Below are 6,032 nucleotides of genomic sequence, written 5' to 3' on the forward strand. Positions count from 1 at the left end.
AGACCCTGGCCCGTGGATCTCGGGGTGCAAATAAAAGTGCAATCAGGTGGGCACAGTTCAATAAAAGGGCTGTAATCTGTACATTTCTGCCAAGTCTCAGTCAGAAACAGAAAGTCCAATCCTTTTGAGATAAAAAAGTCATTCAATAAAAAGGATTTATTTAAAATGGAGCGAACGTTCAACAGTGCTAACCTGAGGGGCACAGAGTCATTGTTAGCATTGTTAGCAGCAGCCCGGGCCAAGGGGCGCAGGTATTGAGGGTCTGATCCGGGGATCATGGGATGGGATGAGACAGGAGAGGAAGAGGGGGGTTCCTGAGTGGGTGTGTGCTGTGTACACAGTCATGCATGTGGAGCAGACTGGATCGCATGCTGAAAGTTTGCCGACAGTATTTGGGTACCCTGCCTGTTGGGATGAATCTCGTCTCCTTTGAAGAGCGATGCATGATCCCAGAACAGGTTAAAATTGTCAATAAAAAACGCGCTACATGCAAAGTGGAGCCAGGTGTTCAGGCTAAGAATTCGGCTAAAGCGCTCAGCTCCGCGTCCAAATGAGGTAATAGGCCTGCTGTTAAGAATAAACTTTCCAGTGTCCTTTAAAAAAGGAGGTTAAAGTCATTTTTGGTGCCCTCAGACTCCCGACGGGAAGTGTCATTCAACCCTACATGCAGTACTATACATGTAATGGAGGCTGGGAGTGAGGGCAGCAAGCAGAGGATTTTATCCATAATCACGGGAACTGTGGTACCAGGGAAACAGCGAGTAATAGCATTAATGAAACGGATATCCCTGGTTATGGAGTCACCGATGATTAATGTGGTGGGAGGAACGAGAGGACGAGGAGGTGAAGTGTGCTACTTGGACTGGGCAGCGGGCACTCCGTCTGTGATGACAGCTGTTCAGGTGGGAGAGTCTGTGCAGGTCGGCAGGAGTGAGGAGGCTCAGCCCAAGGAAGATCTCCCGAGTGTCTGCTGATGGCCTCCTGCAGCATCCTATGGCGCCTATTCCCATTCGTGGAGCAGCGAGCTGCCCGTTCTGCACTGGCCACAGGTGGAGGAGAAAGGATAAGAACCGCACAAAAGTGCTTCCTTATATGCCGATTATATGTGAGATACATGTAATGGGTAGGCATGTCCTGATTGGCCGGCTAAGTACATGCAAATTTCAGTGGGAGATTGCATGCCTGTGATTGGAGGAGTGTATTACCCATAGAGTCCAGTAGAGGGTGGAGCCTCTGTGAGATAGAACTCACTTAGTTTAAAGAGCTGAACAACTTAGTGTATAGTTTGCTCACATGATACATACTAAATAAAGTTGTGTTTCCTTAAATAACCTTGCACAAAACCTGGGGCCAGGTAGTATTCCACAATAGGAGAGCCAGGTGATTTATGGTATGTACTGTATGTATAGTCCGCTATGTGCACTGTACTCAAAGGGGACCTATTATGCTTTTCCTTATTTTCAATCATACAGTATATATGTTACAATGTCGGATATTCATACTAAACATGGCCAAAGTGTCAAAATAATGAGGTGAACGTATTAGTAGTGAGTAATCCCTGTGAGCGAAAAGCTCAGGCTTCAGACTGCTCCAAATGCTCGATTGCCAATGTTTTTTTTCTGCTTTCAGCCCAAGTCGATGTCGACTTGTGATGGATTTCTTTATATGGTAATCTGCTCCATGCACTGCTCTGCTCCACTAAAATTATGGCATTTTTACATTGTTTTGGGGGTAGTCACGGCAAGCCATGACTCAAGGCGAGCTTGCATGCTGTGAGTGTTTTTCCATTACACAGCAGGGCAAAGTAAAATAAGTAGTTTACCTGTTGGAGTAGTGCTGGTTGTCTGCATCTCTTCATCAACCATCTCACTGTGGCTGTTTCTGCTCGTACTGTTCCTCCCTGCATTATTGCTAACTGATGCACTCAACAAATAGCTCCAAATATGTCCATATGTTGTTGTGTTGACTGGTTTTTAGCACTGCTAATGAAGCTCTGCTAATTCGGTGAGGAACACATTTAATTTCCTGTAAATTCATTACAATAAGAATCGCAGTAACTTAACACAACTCTGATATGACAGGCTTCCTGAAGCTGGCCAATTAGAACAGAGTGAGCTCATTGGAAGGGGGGCCTTAAAGAGACGGGAGCAAAGACTGCCTGTTGAGACAGAGGAATAGCTGAGGGGCGGCATAAAGGACCAAAATAAGATAAATAAGGAGCTTTTTGTACTGTGAATCATGCAAAGCTACTCTAGTGGAGTCAAAAAATAAAAATAGAGCTGGAAATGAGCATAATACATACTTACATTACTGAATACATACGCAATGTACAAGAAGGCATGAAATGGGGGTGGAGCCATATGTATATGTGTATATAATGTATATAATTAAAGGAAAAACCAACATAAAGTGTCTCAGTCAGGTGTTGGGCCACCACACGCCACAACATCAGCTTCCATCGGCATTGGCATTGATTCTACAAGTTTCTGGAGCTCTTCTGAAGGGATGAACACCATTCTTCCGAAAGATATTCCCTCATTTGGTGTTTTGATGATGTTGGTGGACAGCACTGTCTAACACGTGCATTCAAACATAGAACAGACTTGATAATTATTAATTGTATTTGCATACAACCTCATCAAAAATGCTGACAAGATGTATCAACAGTTCTGTCTCGGGTCTTTACAATACTGAAATAACATTTTTTAAAAAATCCATATCCACCTACCCACTTATACCTCTTGGCTGTGGCTCAGGAGGTAGAGTGGGTCGTCCACAGTGCCGCCGCTCAGCATATGCAGAGTACGCAGAGTGCGTGGGGCCTCAAGTACCAGGCGGGGGGCCCCCAAAATTAAGGTTTATAAAAATGTCATGATAATTATCACATTATTACACAAATTGAAAAAATATATAAATTAGTTATGGACAGGCCCACCGTTGGTTTTGTCATTGTCTATGTCATCATAGCACAGAGACAGCACTGGTGAAAGTCACAAATGACCTCCTAACTGCATCAGACAAAGGATTTGTCTCTATACTTGTCCTGTTAGATCTTAGTGCTGCATTTGACACAATTGACCATCAAATCCTTTTGCAGAGACTGGAACATTTAATTGGCATTAAAGGAACTGCATTAAGCTGGTTTAAGTCTTATTTATCAGACCGATTTCAGTTTGTACATGTTAATGATGAATCCTCCGTGAAGGCAAAAGTTAGACACGGAGTTCCACAAGGTTCTGTACTTGGACCAATTCTATTCACCTTATATATGCTTCCTTTAGGTAACATTATTAGGAAACACTCCATAAATTTTCATTGTTACGCAGACGATACCCAATTATATTTATCAATGAAGCCAGATGAACCCAATCAGTTAACTAAACTCCAAACATGCCTTAACGACATAAAGACCTGGATGACCTGCAATTTTCTACTACTAAATTCAGATAAAACTGAAGTTATTGTGCTTGGCCCTAAACACCTTAGGAACACATTATCTAATGACAAAGCTGCTCTGGATGGCATTACCCTGGCCTCCAGCACCACCGTAAGGAATCTGGGAGTTATCTTTGATCAGGATATGTCCTTTAACTCCCACATAAATCAAATTTCAAGGACTGCCTTTTTTCACTTACGTAATATCTCAAAAATCAGGCACATCCTGTCCCTAAAAGATGCAGAAAAACTAGTTCACGCATTTGTTACTTCTAGGCTGGATTATTGCAATTCCTTATTATCAGGCTGCCCTAACAAGTCTCTAAAGACTCTCCAGCTGGTCCAGAACGCAGCTGCACGTGTATTGACTAAAACTAGAAAAAGAGATCATATTTCTCCCATTTTAGCTTCACTACATTGGCTTCCTGTAAAATCTAGAATAGAATTTAAAATCCTTCTCCTAACCTACAAAGCCCTTAATGGTCAGGCACCATCATATCTTGAAGAGCTCATAATACCGTATTACCCCACTAGAACACTGCGCTCCCAGTATGCAGGCTTACTGGTGGTCCCTACAGTCTTTAAAAGTAGAATGGGAGGCAGAGCCTTCAGCTATCAGGCTCCTCTTCTTTGGAACCATCTACCGGATTCAGTCCGGGGTGCAGACACCCTCTCTATGTTTAAGAGTAGGCTTAAAACTTTCCTTTTTGATAAAGCTTATAGTTAGGGCCGACCAGGCTCGCCTTGGATCAGCCCTTAGTTATGCTGCTATAGGCCTAGACTACTGGGGGACTTCCCATGATGCACTGAGCTCCTCTCTCCTCCTCCTCCTCTCCATCTGTATGCATTCATGTAACAGCAATGCATGTCACTAACTTTGCTTCTTCCCCGGAGTTTTTTGTGCTTTCTCATCTCACAGGAAAACCTGACTCCCGGGCCGAACCTTCGCGGTTCTTCACAGTCCTGATGGCATCCTTCCCTGTCTGTTGATGCTTGTGCTTGTTGTTGTTTGTTGTTGTCATTGTTTTTCTGCTGTCCCCCCTCCCCCTTCCCCTCTCTCTTTCTCTCTCTCAACCCAACCGGTCAAAGCAGATGGCCGCCCACCAAGAGCCGGGGTCTGCTTGAGGTTTCTACCCGTTAAAGGGGAGTTTTTCCTTACCGCTGTCGCCAAGTGCTTGCTCATGGGGGAACTGTTGGGTCTCTGTAAATTAAAGAGTACGGTCTTGACCTGCTCTATGTGAAAAGTGCCTTGAGATGACTTCTGTTGTGATATGGCGCTATATAAATAAAGATTGATTGATTGATTGATTGATTGTATGTACCCTATCACTCAATTCAGGCAAATTGCCATATTAGCTTGCTTTATCAAGCTGTTTTTGAATGAATGGCAAGAGACAACATGAATCTGGTGCTTAAAAACGGAAGAGAAAACTGAGAGATGAAGCCTGTGCCAGTGTTGTAGTACTCGAGTCCAGAACTCGGACTCCAGTCCGTGACTTGACTCGGACTTGGGTACTGATGACTCGGACTTGGACTTGAGCATTGCTGCATTCGGACTCGAACTTGTTCATTGATAAAGAAGTAATATATATCCGTTTTTTTTTTCGGTCAAATTTTCACATAGCTACACTATGGTTCACGTCACGCACACAGCAGCAGCTGCGGCACAGACATTGTTGCCACACACACACACCATACAGTCGCGCACACAGCGGAAAGACACTACAGCCACACACACATCGTCGTTGGTATGGAAGTTTCTTAGCATGAGTGAAGAAGACACAAAGCTTGCAATTTGTAATATCTCATCTCATTAAAATCTCATTTAATTCTTATACAGAAAATCAGAATCCAATAAAATTGCAAATATTAATATGAAATCACAGCTGTGTCATTTTTGTTTAATGTAGACTTTTTTTATTTGTATGTCAGCTCTTTGACCGTTCCAGAGTTAAGCACTGGAGCCCATCTGGGGACTCGACTCAGGGCCCCCATGACCAATTATGCTTAGGGCCTCCAAATGGTTAGCAGTGGCCCTGGTCATCCATCACCCACTAACCCACTGACTGCAGGGTTGGCAGTTCGATCCCCAGCTCTTCTTGTCCATGTGTCAAAGTGTCCTTGAGCAAGACATTGCTTAGTTGCTTCCAATGGTCAGGCCAGTGCCTTGCATGGCAGCTCTACCGCCATTGGTGTGTGAGTATGAGTGTGAATGGGTGAACAAGAGGCAAAAATTGCAAAGTGCTTTGTCTGTTAAGTCAGAAAAGTGCTAGATAAGTGCAGTCCATTTACAGTACCATTTACTAAAAACAGAAAGGAAAAATAAGTAAATAAATAAAAAGCATAAGCAACAAACTAAACCATTATCAAATTATTATGTTTCAAACAAAACAAAAACCAAACAAAAAGGGGGTTTGCCGTAGCTGTGAAGCTTACAGTAGAGTATTACACACATATTTACTATTAACATAGCAATTTCCTACTGTTGCTGAATATACAAGATATTGGAATCCACAGTCTGCCCATACAGGTGCTACAACAACAGATTAAAGCAATTGTTGAAGAATTAATGATGGCTCTTATCCCTTTAAAGTCCC

The sequence above is a fragment of the Thunnus albacares genome, chromosome 19 (assembly GCF_914725855.1).
Source record: "Thunnus albacares chromosome 19, fThuAlb1.1, whole genome shotgun sequence".
In the NCBI taxonomy this organism is placed as follows: domain Eukaryota; kingdom Metazoa; phylum Chordata; class Actinopteri; order Scombriformes; family Scombridae; genus Thunnus; species Thunnus albacares.